This window comes from Danio aesculapii, chromosome 15, assembly GCF_903798145.1.
Source record: "Danio aesculapii chromosome 15, fDanAes4.1, whole genome shotgun sequence".
Lineage (NCBI taxonomy): Eukaryota > Metazoa > Chordata > Actinopteri > Cypriniformes > Danionidae > Danio > Danio aesculapii.
The window spans coordinates 40,371,042-40,387,144 of NC_079449.1; positions in this window are offsets into that span (position 1 = coordinate 40,371,042).

Genomic DNA, 16,103 nt, shown 5'->3' on the forward strand with positions numbered 1-16,103 from the left:
CATTCTTTAGTGCATTCAGTTATCTTCCTATATTGATTCCTTCATTTGTTCGTTCTGTCCTTCCTTTGTTAATTTGTTTTTTCCTTCATTCATTCGTTTGTTCGATTTTTCCTTTATTTATTTGTTCCTTCCTTCATTCCTCACTTCATTCCTTCTCTCATTCATTCATTCATTCATTCATTTTTATTTGTTTCTTCCTTCATTAGGTCCTTTGTTCATTCATTCGTTTGTTCCTTCCTTCGTTTCAGTCCTTTGAATCCGTCCTTCATTCATTTGCTCCTTCCTTTCTTCATTTGGTCCTTCTTCTATTCTTGTTTCGGCCCTTCCTTCATTCTGCCCTTCTTTCCATTCTTCTTTCATTCCATTTAGTGATTGTTTAAGGCTGTTTGGTGAATTCAGTCATCATACAGTCAACATCCTTCATTTTCTCATCAGTGATATGCAGTCTATAAACAGTTTCTGGGTCACTGCATGTAAAGATTTTGGACATCTGCTTGGACATTTTTAATGCTTCCAAATGGTTTGCGGCATTTTAAAATGTCCATGTCTTGAGGTTGTTCAGTATGATGCAATTTTCTTTCTATGTGAAATTTGATTGGACAGGAATCAAAGGACTGATTTTTCTTTGTTAGCCAATCCCCAAAAACAAGAAAGAAATAAAGTAGTGATTGCAGGTAAAAGGAAAGTAGTGGAGTAAAAGTACTGATACTGCACTAAAAATGTACTCAATAGGAAGTAAAAGGACATATTTTTAAAAACTACTTCTTCATTACAATAATTTGAGTAGTTGTGATTAGTTTCTTTACACCACTCATCAGGTATAGTTATTTGTTAGTTTTAAAAAATACCTTTTAAAATAAATGTTGCCCCTTTTTAAAAATCAACCAGAAACGTACATTATTAACGATCACTGTCCAATCAAAAACAAATAGACAAAATCAATTTTGATAATCCATTTTGCTTGTTTGTACATCACAAAATTAAAGTAAAGATCTATAGATCATAAACAAACAATTTGTCAAAATGTTATGTTTCAACACAGGCTCATTGTGAATACGTAGCCACGTAAACATTTCTGGAGAGTGCAAATTATGTAGCCAGAGGTATGTAAAGCTGCATTTCGTCTTTATAACAAACGATACGGGGTGCTATGATGCAGCTGATGGCTTTGGTTTCTTTTCACGCGACCATCTGACCACCTGCCTCCATATGGACAACTTTTCCGCTATTACCAGTTTGCTCAGTAGCTCGCCATGTACGTCGGTGGACCTGATATCCAGAGAGGAGGTTACTGCGACAACGGGGTTCAAGTCTGGCAAAGAACAGCTCCAGAAAGCAAGTAAAACATAAACAAAAAGGCAAGAAAATAAAATTAAGAAGTAAATAACAGGGTGAGATCTGAAAAGTGGTAAAAACCAGGTGACCATGAGGGTTTTTCTTTTTCTGGATTGCTTTTGAAAACACTATTGGTTGGGTTTAGGGAAAGTGGTGGGTGGGGGGATCGGTCGATCAGTAAGTCATTTGAGATCTCAAAAAGCGTACACAGTGGCTTCTGGTGGATTCCGGAAAACAAAAACTGCAAAAAAAACAAAAAAAACGTAGCTCCTGGGATGTATTTCACGCACTCCAGAAATGTTTACTGGGGTACATATCAATAATGATACCCCTGGGTTGGTTGTTAGAAAAGAATGTCAGATCTTGAACATTCTTCACAATCTATAGCAAAATGGCGAAATAAGTCGTGCAAATCGTCTTCAGCACTAATTTTGTGGTTGTGTTTGTGCTTTTACATTGATTTACATAAATCCTTTAGAGAAACTGCCAGTGGGTGTAATTCATTTTTTAGTCAATTTCCTACACATCTGGATGAGCTTTTCGAAATCCAAAAGACCTGATACATACTGTATGTATTTGGATTTGTATTCATGTTTTAAAATTTTAGTTTGTTTAGCATCTGTTTTTTGAAAAAACTTTTCTATTTCAAACAGGACTTATTTGAAATCAAAGTCACACAGTCTACACAACTATACTGTAGATATTGCAAAGGAGTCCTTGCTTTATAAATCATGTTCTTGAGAACCAGCCTTCATGAATCAAATCAATCAGACAATCACTGCTGTTCAGACAGAGAAAGAAAGACACGCACACAAGTCGCAAGTAATCTCAGCAGTTCTTTTGTGGTGGAAAGCTGTACCATCATGACAAACGTAACCAGGCGAGCTGAAGGGGCTGCATTATGAAGTAGTGTGTTTGTCAGATGGGCCCAGCCAGTGCTTAGAGACAAAACAACGAACAAAACAGTACATTTTTATAGCCAATAAATGCACTAAGATGATTATTAATAATATTATTTGACAAAAGTTTAATTTACAAGTTCACTAACTTTTTTAAGTCTTTGTAAAATCAAAATGTACGTTAATTTTGCTAGCGCACATTGCTATTTTTTACATAACAAATTACTCTGAACAACAGTTTGTTTTGGTAACCTTTAAAGTTTAACCATTTGCTTCTGTGTTTGGTGTGGCGGTACTTCTCTGTTGACGTCAGTTTAGAAAGCTTCAGGCTCGATATTTTACCCATGCCCCTATCACCGTTAGTTTGTAATGAAGGAATGATGCTTCTTAAAAATAAAGGCCCATCACCTACTCAACATTTCAGATGGAAGTACATCAAAATACTGAAATATGTGTCAGCAATTGTTTGCTTTCACACAAATTCAAAACTTTTCTGACAATATGTAAAATATTTAGATTTCTTTATGAGATTGGGCTGGTTTGTACAGGCAAGAGTATCATGCATTGCAGAAATGGAAGAAGAAACTTGCATGCTATTTTTCTTCCAAAGAAATTTTCTTCTAAAGGCCAGAAGGCGCACTTTTTCTCTTGGGAGTCAATCAAAACATCCAAATACACCCCGAAGAAACCAAGGAAATATCAGCCTGATGTCACGAGAAAACGTAAGTATTTTACGTTTTGTCACTTTAGTGGATAATTCGTACGAATTTGTATGAGTTCAGTCGTATGAAAATGTACGATTTTAAAATGAGGCGTGGCACCCAAACCCACCTCTAAACCCAACCGTAATTGGGTGATGAGCAAATCGTACTAAATTGTATGAATTAGATCATACGAATTCATACGAATTAGCCACTAAATTAAAATGTTATGATTGCGTTGGAAATACCAGTCAAGGATAGCGTAGGATAAACAGAATATTAAACTGCTTTTTTATTTGATTCAACAGATTAATAAACACGACCGCGACAACATATAGTTTTTCTAATGCCGCATTTACACTAGAGAGTGGGCTTTGCGAAATTCTGTGCTATAGCGCTATGAAAAGGGGCGGGATTAAACAAGATGATTATACAAAAAAGTGAGCGATTGGACCATATTTAAAATGTTTGTACAGAGAGGTTGTGTTTTAATCTTTGATTGGTCTCAAGCAGTCATGTGAGGTGATTTCGCAGGTCAGAGTTCACCTAGCTTGGTCTTTGCAACACAGCAAACTGCGAAGCTTGTCACACGAGCTTGCGTTTTCAGTCTGCTGCATTCATGTGCATATGAATGAAAGTCTATGGGGAGAAAACTGCAATGTGACCGCGCTTTAAGTTCTTCTTCTTATAATTTTCTTGATAATAAAGTATGTTTAAAGCTATGAAGCGAGTTTTAAGTAAACACATCATTTTATATTGTATTTGCACATGGTTTTAGATTTAACATTAGCCACGTTTACAAAAAGGTCCGTAGTTCACAGAGAAGCTACGCAAATAGCTATCAAAATCACAGAATGATAATTAGCGATTTGACTGTCACATGATGATATTGTATGCTATATTTTGTGTAGTTTGGCAGAGAACTATTGCTCTGTGTGTTAAACACTCCTTTGAGAAGTTAATCGCAGAGCCAGATTAATCGAATAATGGGCACGACAATCCCATATGATTTATCATTCAGCCCTAATGTATGGTGGCCAAGATAAATGAACGTGCTGTAATTTAAGAAAACACAAGCAATTACAAAAAACACCAGCAATTTAAGAAAAGAGCTTCATCCGTTAAACAACACACATGCTGCAAATCCTCACACACATTTTAAAAAACATGCCGCATTTTCTCACAACGCAAACAAATTAATAAAACGTGCTGCATTTTCTCACAACACAAACGATTTACGAATCCGTAACACTTTCAAATAGCACAGAACACAATGGAAATGTTTCAAGAGGTCCCTAAAACATGACAGACCCGGCTATTTAGGTCATGGGATTCACCTGAAACCGCCTACTACTAGGTACTGCATCTAAATTTAAACGTACTACTCAGCCGTTAGAAAAGTACATTCTATACTGTATGAATGTGAGCAGTATGAATGCAATTTGAATGAACTACATGACCCATTTTGTCATGGTCACATGACCTACCTGTGTCAGTTGGCCGCTTTACTCCCATTCATGAATTCTCTCGCTGGGCATCATGGGATAGTGCAGCATGCATGGGATGCGCACTTCAGAATCTCACCAGAAGTAGTAGGTCATCCGGTTACTTCTCGCATACTGATTTTCGAATTCTAGGAATTCGGACATACTACTTGGCTCGCATACTGATTTTAGCATACTATAAGTACGCAGTTTCAGACGCAGCCTTGATTATTTAGGCTAATTGAATACATAAGACAAGGGAATCAGGATGTTAAAATAAACAATCAAAAAATTCAGCGGTGCCTGTCATGTTTTTGGGTCCCCTTGAAACATTTCTGTTGTGTTCTGTTGTTTTTGCAAGTGTTGAGAGAAGTGTTGAGCACTTTTCGTAAATCGTTTGCGCTGTGAGAAAAAGGCATTGTGTTTTATTAGTTTGTTTGCGTAATGTGAAAATGCAGTGCGTTTTTTAATGTGTATGCATTGTGAAGACTTGCAGCACGTGTGTTGTCAAACAGATGAGGATCTTTTCTTAATTTGCTGGCGTTTTATGTAATTGCATGTGTTTTCTTAAATTGCAGCATGTTAAGCTCTCCCGGTCACAGTACATAGTAGGTTTAGTCATTTGACTTATGTCAAAGAATATTTTATTTTTCATTGTCTTTAACATGAAATAACTAAACATAAACAGGCTGAAAAAGATATTAAATTTATTAACATTTGATGCTGCATTCACACCAGATGCTGATGAAGCATCAAGCGTGAGTGATTTACATGTTAAGTCAATGCAAAGACACGAATAGACATCCTGCTGTGCAGTTCGCGTGAATGAAGCCTGGCTTGTACTCAACGCGTTCGCTAGTTCAATTGAGTGCATGTGGCGAATGTGACATCATTGTTGTGTTTGAGGAGGTTCGCTTTGGGTGCGCGTGACATAATTTCATATGGCAGAGCGCACCAAATTTTTTGAGACTCTAGCGAACAGTTCATGCGGTGCCGCATTTGATTTGAGTTGAATATGAATCACTTTGAAGAGATTATGTCTGAAACAGATACGACTGTACAGACGTCTTTATGCGTCCATGCGTGATCATAGGGATAATCCAGCCTGATCTCACGAGAAAATGTAAGTATTTTACATTTTGACAGTTTAGTGGCTAATTCGTACGAATTCGTATGAGTTCAGTCGTACGAAATTGTACGATTTTAAAAAGGAGGTGTGGCACCTAACCCCACCCCTAAACCCAACCGTCATTGGCGGATGAGCAAATCATACTAAATTGTACGAATTAGATCGTACAAATTCGTACGAATTAGCCACTAAATCAAAAAGCTACGAATTGCGTGAGATTGTGTTGGATAATCAGATGACCAATAGTTCTTGGCTAGAATTTGCAACAGCTGTGGGAAAGGAAGAAAAACCTGAGGGATAGGTTTTTTAAAACCAAAAAGAGAGGCAATGGCAAATGTGGAGACCCATGTGGTTTTAATATTACAGAATATGTTTTTTTCCACCATTCATAGGTTTTAGACTGATGTATATATAACAATTTTGAATTTAAAACAATTTAATAGTTACAAAACTAAAATGAACAAAATATTTCTTTGATAACTGGAAAAGAACATTTGGTTGAGCCTGGCAAAGCATTTTTTCTTTACAATATACTGATCCCTTTTTTTCTAAGCTTTATTAGTAATAATGGTTTATTCTTTCCATAATAAAAATATATTTGTAGAGCATCCCATGTTCTGTTGTCTTTAATATTTTAATAAATTTTAGTAGGTAGAACTGTCCCAGACATGAACAAAAGCAAGTGATGCATCAAAGTTCATTTGAAGATTTTAATCGTTAAAATAATTTATAAAAATAATATTAAAAATGTGTTCAAAAATCTTGAACGATATTAATGATATGATGTAGTTCTGGAAACTTCCTGCTTCTATGTTTATCCGTTTTATGGTGGGTTTCTTTTGACAGCCCCCTGTCATTTTAAAGAGTATCACAACGGCCAATGCATCAAGTATAAAAGCCTTGTCCGTTTCGTGAGGTGAACACGCAGTCAGCGGATGTGTGCGATGTGGCGCCAGGCGAAAGTATAAATCAGGCATAAGGTGAATCACTTGATTTGCGCAAATAAAGTGGCACCATTTGAGCATTTTGCACGAGTTGGAAAATCTGAACTTCAGCAGACATTCGCACCACCTTAACCAATCATGAGCTTGCGCTTGTAGGGGAGTGATTATGATGTAGTACCTGATTTTGGTGTCCTGAGGGGAAATCCTCCTGCAGACACCAGACAACAGTTCATCAAACTGGGCTTGGCTCACACTGAAGCACCGCTGAAAGCCTCCATCATCCAGGTGTAGTTTCTGGAGAGGTTGATGAACTCACAGAACTGAGTGCACCTTTGAAAGGATCTAGTGGACTCAGACAAGGCGCTGAATGAAAATACGCTGTTTTTCAGCCTTCCTAAAGCACATAAACACAACTACTCTCTCAATAAAATCCATGTTAGTCATTAAGCAACGAAGCTAGAATCAATGAGCAGACAAAAGCCCTGCCCATGACTTCAATCAGTGTCTATTGTGAAGTGAATTTACGCACGAATGAAGCGAGTAAACTCAAAAAATGCACACGTTTATTTACACGCGAAAAGCTCAATTTATTCACAAGTTTCGTGTCTGGAGTATCTGAACTCTTCAATCCTTCAGTTGTAATTAGTGTAATACTAATCTGTTTTATGTGAGTTATTACATCAGTGCACAGAAAAAAAAGATTTTTGAAATGATGAAAATGATGTTTTTAAGATAAGTGGTTACAAACTATTTATATGGGCTGAATTTTAACAAACTAATTACATTTAAAAATTGTTAACTTAATTCGTTTTTTTAATTCAGCCCATATGAATTGTTTGCAACCACTTACCTTAAAAACTTTAGTAATCCAATGAATAATTTTTTTTCAGTGTAGAGTATGGTGCAGTTGCCTTCTTTTTTTTTGTGCTGTATATCTTAAATGATATGTAACTGGTAGCCTGTTTGGATGTAGCTTCTCCAACGACTGACATGCACACAAAATGCATGATAGAGATGGGAACCCATCCTGAACCCAGTAGACTTCCACAGAATTCAAAACAGAACTTGCACTAATTGCCTGTCTGTCTGCGTTCTGATCTCCACACCTGCATTATCCGAGACGGAATCTTCCAGAACGCCCGACAGTCAGTCTGTCGTCCCCACTGAGTCTGAGAAGTGGGATGCGGAAGGAGCTACTGCCACTGCAGATACGTCGTGCTGATTGCTTTGCGTTTGCTGCTGTACGTTAACGATGGCCCATGGCAGCTGGCATTCTCACAGACCACTGCATGGAAAATGGACCGATTTTCGGATTTAATTACCCACGATGGATTTTACCCCCTTTTCTCTCTGTTTCGATCCTCTCAGCAGCCAGAAAACATTTATTTTGGAAAACAGGACAAGACAAATGACAAGACCGTGGCCTTCCACCCCATTCCTTGGCTCAATCCGTGCGTTCATGTTCATTTTAATCCAATGACAATGGATGATTCATTAGCATAGCTAAATATGTGCATTTGGACCAATGACAGCACCGATCTCCGCTGCAGCTGTTGTTGTTGCTTGATATCATTCCCTTTTGCATTTCAAAAACTTCCAGTGATCTCTTTGCACTTCATTTAAATGAAAATGCACGCGCCGTCCTCCGCAATACTTCCCAAGCTTGTATTTTGTGCATTTGCATTTCTCTTTGTCAACACTTTTTGTTGTCATGCTATTATACAGTAAGTTACACATTATGATACAATGTTGGGTGTCAAGACCTTACGTCTAATTAATTGCTATATGAATGTATGTCTTGAATGAACAGTGTTATTTTGTTTTCTAGTAGTTATGTTGTCTTCCAAGATACTATATACAGTTGAGGTCAGAATTACTAGCCCCTCTTTGAATTTTCTGAAATGATGTTTAACAGATCATGGAAATTTTCACAGTATGTCTGACGATATTTTTTCTTCTGGAGCAAATAAAGTCTTATTTGTTTTATTTCGACTGGAATAAAGGCAGTTTTTAATAATAAAAAAAAATGTTTTAAAGTCAATATTATTAGCCCCTTGAAGCTATATAGTTTTTCGATAGTCTAGAGAACAAACCATCATTACACAATAACTTGCCTAATTACCCTAACCTGCCTAGTTAACCTAATTAACCTAGTTAAGCCTTTAAATGTCACTTTAATCTGTATAGAAGTGTCTTGAAAAATATCTAGTAAAATATTATTTACTGTCATCATGGCAAAGATAAAATAAAACAGTTATTAGTAATGAGTTATTAAAACTATTATGTTTAGAAATGTGTTAAAAAAAATCTTCTTTCCGTTAAACAGAAATTGGGGAAAAAATAAACATATATATATATATATATATATATATATATATATATATATATATATATATGTGCACTCACCGGTCACTTCGGAACTGCCTTAATCCAATTAATGGCATAGATTGAACAAGGTTGTTCAATTCCTCCGAGATTTTGTCATGTTCAAGAAACCAGTCTGAGATGATTCGCACTTTATGACATGGCACATTGTCCTGCTGGAAGTAACCATCAGAATATGGGTACACTGTGGTCATAAAGGAATGGACATGGTCAGCAACAATACTCAGGTAGACTGTGGCATTAACACGATGCTCAATTGGTACTAATGGGCCCAAAGTGTGCCAAGAAAATATACCCCACACCATTACACCACCACCACCAGCCACCGATCATCTGTTGCTGTAGCCCATCCATCTCAAGGATTGACGTGTTGTGCTTTCAGAGATGCTCCTCTTCATACCTCAGTTGTAACGAGTGGTTATTCGAGTTACTGTTGCCTTTTTATCAGTTCCAACCAGTCTGGCCTCAGGCATCAAGGCATTTCTGCCCACAGAACTGCCGCTTACTGCATATTTTCTCTTTTTGGGACCATTCTCTGTAAACCCTAGAGATGGTTGTGCGAGAAAATCCCAGTAGATCAGCAGTTTCAGACCAGCCTGTCTGGCACCAACAACCATGCCAAGTCCAAAGTCACTTAAATTACCTTTCTTTCCCATTCTGATGCTTGGTTTGAACTGCAGCGGATTGTCTTGACCATGTCTACATGTCTAAATGCAGTGAGATTGGCTGATTAGAAATTTGCGTTAACAAGCAGTTGGACAGGTGTACCTAATAAAGTGGCAAGTGAGTGTATTCATATTCATTCATTCTTTTTCTTTTCGGCTTAGTCCCTTTAATAATCTGGGGTCGCCACAGCGGAATGAACCGCCAACTTATCCATCATATGTTTTACTCAGCGGATGGCCTTTCAGCTGCAACCCATCTCTGAGAAACATCCATACACACCCATTTACACTCGTACACCACGGACAATTTAGCCTACCCAATTCACCCGTACCACATGTCTTTGGACTGTTAGACTGTGGGGGAAACCGGAGCACTCAGACGCAACATGCAAACTCCACACAGAAATGCCAACTGACCCAGCCAAGGCTCAAACCAGCGACCTTCTTGCTGTGAGGCGACAGCACTACCTACTGTGCCACCGCGTCACCATGTATATATATATATATATATATATATATATATATATATATATATATATATATATATATATATATATATATATATATATATATATATATATATATATATTATTATTATTATTATTATTATTATTATTAATAAAAATAACAATAAACACTCATCCCTTAACAACAATAAGAAGAATTAACCAGTTTCAAAAATAATCAAGGGTTGGATGTATCACTTCTAACTAAGAGGAGCAAATTATCATATGCATTTGTTTATATTGAAAAACATGTTTTTTTCATCAAGAAGGTCCATACACTTTCTTGCTCTGGAGTCTATTTTCTCTGACTCTACTGCTATCAGGCTCTTTTTAGGGCCTACTTTCCGTTTTTTGTCTCTCTCTCGCTCTCTTTCTCTCTCTCTCCCTCCCCCTGTCTCTCCATCTCTCTCAGGTAACTTTATTTTACATTTAAGGTGAGTGCAATTAATATAATTTCATGATATCAGTTGTAATCCTAACATGTTATTGTCATTAACCCATTTATATAGCTTAACATGTACTCTCCCACGTGTTAAGCTATTAAAACTGCCCTTTTTTCCGTTTTTGGTATAAGATTGCAGAAAGATGGTTTGACTAGAACTGTACAGTTTTTCCCACCATCATACTGTTAATTTTTTAGTCATTCGGCAAAACTACAGTTCAAACTGCTGTAGTTAAATCCCATCTTTACATTGTTGTGACAATATGTTTAGAAAGAGAGACAGTAGCTGTTTCCCAAATGGTACACTATACACTATGCACTTATGCACTATGTACTTATGCTCTTACACACTCAACAGCATAGTTTATGTCTGTAGTGTCATCCCAAATGGAACACTAATGTTTTTTTTACTAAGCGGAAATTCAAACCATTTCCCTGATGATGTTTGACAGTTGCCAAATTGGTGAAATAAATGACCAAACTACCAAATAATACCATCCGTGAGTATATCATGCAATCACCATCGGGAGGTGATATAAATCACTCTAGATTATAAAAGAATCTTGCTTTCAAAATCCAAAATAAATAAAGTTATTTAACATGTGCGGCCGATAGCTCAATCCGCCCCTTCCACTGCGGTTGTTGAGTGCGTGAAGTGTCCAACAATCCACACTTCATTTTACCGGCTTAATTTTTTCAATGTGAGTTTTCAATGTGAACGCACTACTTACACTATTTCTACTACAAAATGGCATAGAATAGTGCACAAGTATGCGATCTGGGACGCACCTAGTCATTTTGTACACACCAATCAAAACATCAAAACATTATGTCAAAACATTATGACCAACTTTCTAATATGATATTAGTCCTCTGCCTCTGAATAGAGGCATGCTCTCTATTCAAAACCGCCTTCTATAATAATAAATAGTGCTCTTTTTGAGGAAGCAGCTATCAGTAGTGCTGTCCGAAACCATAATGGACGTTCCAAAGTGTACTCAATCAATCACCACAATGCACCGCACTAATGAGTGTACAACCAATGTACACTCAAAGGTGACTGATAATGTACTTTGAGAGATTGTGCACCAAATGAATTCCCATACTTGACCACAAGGCTTTTATTTGATTGTTAGTATCTGACCAAGTTGAAAATCTACTCCATCTGAGTGATTCATCAACCAGCAAAGCACAATCAAAACCACATCCCTTCCAGTTTCCGTTCACTCCTTTAAGTGGACTTTTTTATAGTAATAGCAACGCTTCTCAGTTCTGGTCCTTGCGGTCCCACACTGCTTATTTTGCATGTCTCTTTTGTTTAACACAGCTGATTTAGATAACCTGCTCGGTACCTGGCAGCGAGCTCTCTGCAACTCTCACATGGTCATCCACTGAAGCTTAGCAGGGCTGCACCCGGTCAGTACCTGGATAGGAGATCACATGGGAAAGCTAGGTTGCTGCTGGAAGTGGTGTTAGTGAGACCAGCAGGGGGTGCTGAAACTGTGGTCTGTGTGGGTCCTAACGCCCTATGATATTGATGGTGACTCTATACTGCTCAGTGAGCACCATCTTTTGAATGAGATGTTTAACTGAGGTTTTGACCCTCTGTGGTCGTTAAAAATCCCAGCATGTCCTTTGACAAAGAATAGGGGTTTAAACCCGACATCCTGCCCAAATTCCCCCAGTGGCCTCTGTCCATCATGGTCTCCAAACCATCCCCATGTTATAAACGGCTTCATCACTCTGTCTCCTCTCCACCAATCAGCTGGTGTGTGGTGTGCGGTCTGACGCAATATGGTTGTCATCACGTCATCCAGGTGGATGTTCCTCCCAATAATGTGTAAAGCACTTTGAGTGTCCAGAAAGGCGCTATATATATGCAATGGATATTGGAAGAAAGCAACTCTGTTGAGATTGTCATGTTCCTTACATAATGCTTGCTGCTGTCTACCCCATGCACATGGGAAATCACCTTAAAGGGTCATGAAACACATTTTTGAGATTTTGACAGAAATATATATGTCCCATGTTGCTAAAAACACTATTAGGACACATATATTTCACTAAATATATAGTTGTTGTTTGAATAAATTTGTTCTTCAGGTTTGAAAAAAACTTTGAAGTTATGTCACAATGATGAGATCATTGTGTAAATTCCAGCGTGGAGACTAGATGTCTGTACTGGCCTGTACAAAGTGACGTCATTGAGTCTTCAGCATATCTGTGTATCAATTCATGAAAAAGACTTGGTTTGAACCAATCAGCGAGCTCTATTGTGAATGAGATGCAACTTCATTAATATGCATGATAAAGCTGCTGAGACTCCTTTTACCTGTTACAATGTTCAGTGAGACACCACGGTGTGTTGCCAACCGTAATTAAAACAAGTGGAAAGAAAAAAAAGAAGAATTGTTCGAAGACATGGGTTGTCGGTGTTCCGTTTTTTAAATGTGCCGATACAAAAGTTTTACTTCCATTTCCCTACGATGAGAGCACAGCTCGTGTAAGGACCCACATGTGGTCTGCTAACAAGCAACAAAAATGTGTTTTTTAAGAATTTGTTGTGTAAGAAACATTTTTTACCCGAGAGCTTTTCGAATCTGGAAATGGTGAAATCCGGATTTGCCGCTCGTCTTCTTTTAAAAACGATGCAGTTCCAGTTCATGTTGGTTGTCCTGTCTCTATGAATTTGGTAAGTGTGAGATCAATATTCATTGTATATGTTTCTCCAGATAGCAAGGATATAGTATTGTCAACAGTACTCTTTCAGTTTTTGAAGACATACCTTACCATACCATACAAAATTAATTTAGTTAGTAAGTTTAGAGTAAAATCACTACAATATTCAGATAGCAAAGGTAAAAAGTATCGTCAATAGTACTCTTTCAGTTTTTGAAGACATTACTTAGTGAAATGACTGGAGGTACTAAGTAGTTTAGACTACTATTACGACAATAATATGGAATAAAAATGCTTTGTTTTAAATAAATAAATAAGACTTCAATATTCGGGCGACGCAGTGGCTCAGTAGGTAGTGCTGTCGCCTCACAGCAAGAAGATAGCTGGATCGAGCCTCGGCTGGGTCAGTTGGCATTTCTGTGTGGTGTTTGCATGTTCTTCCTGCGTTCGCTTGGGTTTCCTCTGGGTGCTCCGGTTTCCCCCACAGTCCAAAGACATGTGGTACAAGGGGAATTGGGTAGGCTAAACTGTCCATAGTGTATGTGTGTGAATGAGTGTGTTGTGGATGTTTCCCAGAGATGAGTTGCGGCTGGAAGGGCATGCTGGATAAGTTGGCGATTCATTCCGCTGTGGTGAGCACAGATTAACTAAACCGGACTAAAAGGACTAAACCGAAAAGAAAATGAATGAATGAATGACTTCAATATTCACCTCGTCAGGAGCATCTTCACTTTCTTCTGCATGCATGGTCGTGTTTGTGTTGAAAGGTTTGAACTGATAAGGCAGTGGACCTGTACTGTCATCAACCAGATAATGTGACTGAGGGGAATCTGGTGAAATCCTCCACTTCCACACAGCTCTAAGATCCGCTGTAAATGCTGCTCTCTGAATCACTCACTACTTCCCCTGTGTCTGTGCTTGGGTTGTCAGTGTGCAAATTAGCTTTTTTATGCACGAAGAAAGAATGAAACTCCCCTTTTCATGCAAACCCTTCCCTCTTTTGTCGCTAGACACACCCACCTACACAAAACGGGACTCACACACTTTCCTGACTTTTTTTAAACTAGAGGTGTGAAAACACCCTGCTAAGACAAGAGGGTTTCATGGCCCTTTAACTTAAAGTGTACTTAATTTAATTTAAAAAATAAATAAATAATGATTTGCGCTACACAATTGTTTGCTGCGTTGACCTTCTCAAATCATTGGTTCAACTCAGATGTTGGCTCAAACCAGACCAGATAGCATTTTGGAGCCCTTGTGCACCTCTTGTATTTCCAACAACATTGGGTCTGTTCTTCATACCTCACTTAAATGATCTGAGATGATTTGACAGATCCTGGATATTTTAATCTTGATAACTGATCTCTGGCTAATTTGGTTCTTCAAACAAGTTCGCAAATCAGATTAAATTGTTTGGATGAACTGATCTGAGATCGCTGCATGTGTTGTGAAGGACTGATCTATCGATCCTCGAAATCATGATCAGCAATGCAATGATTGGCTAACGGCACAGCAGCAAAATGACATCATCTGATAAATATTCAATTATCCATGTGAGCAAAATTATATGAAATTTGTAGTAGACGGTTTGTTAAATTTGATACGCAATAACTTTACACGTGTTGTGGGCTGCATGCTTTACACTTTCATATGTCGAGAATATTTAGCAATTTATTTAGTTTTACAGTTAGAGTGGATTTTATTTTACAGTAACCATTGTAGTATTATAGTAACCGGTTTCTTAATCGGTGTAAAGAATAACTGGATGTTTAATGAAATTTTGCATCACAAAAATATTTTGATATTGGTAAAAGTGTCATCAAATTACTGGCACATTGAAACTGGGCTTAAAGAAAAATTAGAGTTCTCCACTCATAATAAAGACATTGTGGTGTCTTTTATTTATGTTCAACTCATTAATAAAACTTATCCACCATAGGCTCATTCTGAAAACGTAGCCCTATATACATTTCAGGAGATCGAGAATTATGTAACCAGTAGTACATATGGCTGTAATTAGTCTTTAAAATTAATGTTGCGGGGTGGTATGTTGCCATTTCTTTTGCGCTTACCAGCTGACTGCTTACCTCCATGTGGACAGCTTTTTCACTGTTACCAGATCTGAAAAAAGTGGTTACAAATCAGGCAGCTGCAAGGTTTTTTTTTCTGGATTGCTTTTCAAAACATAATTGGTTGGGTTTAGGGAAGTGGGTTGGCGCTGGTCAATCTGTGCTTTTTAAAACACTATCGGTTTGATTAAGGGAAGGGGGTGGCTAAGAGGTTCGGTGTAGTTTTAAAGCACGCTTATAATTATTAATTTACAGAGTGCTTGTAAATTTTACAGTATTACTGGCTATTTACAGTATTTCTAGCAAAAATTACGAGCTCACTATCACAAGTTAACAATTACATTTACAGTGCACTTGTACATTTTACAGTATTACTGGCAACCAGAATTTCCAGTAATACTGTCAATTTTACAACATTTTTAACAGTGTATGGACAGTGCTCTCAGCCTAATCTCATGATGAAATGTAACTATTTTAGGTTTTGTCAGTTTACCGGCTAATTCATATGAATTCAGTTCAGTCGTCCAAAAATTTACACATTTTATTATATTATATTATATTATATTATATTATATTATATTATAATATATTATATTTAAATATAATATTTATAATAAAAGGAAACGTGGTACCCAACCCCACCCTAAACCCAACCGTCATTGGGAGATGAACAAATCGTACTAAATTGTACGAATGAGATTGTACGAATTCATACGAATTAGCCCCTTAATCAAAAAGTTATACATTGCTGTGAGATTGTGTTGGTGCTCTGGATAAATAAGTACACCCCCTTTTGAAAATGTCACCATCCTGCACTTTGTCTCCATTCCCCATGAGTTTCCCGTGTTTCCCCTCTGCCTTTGTT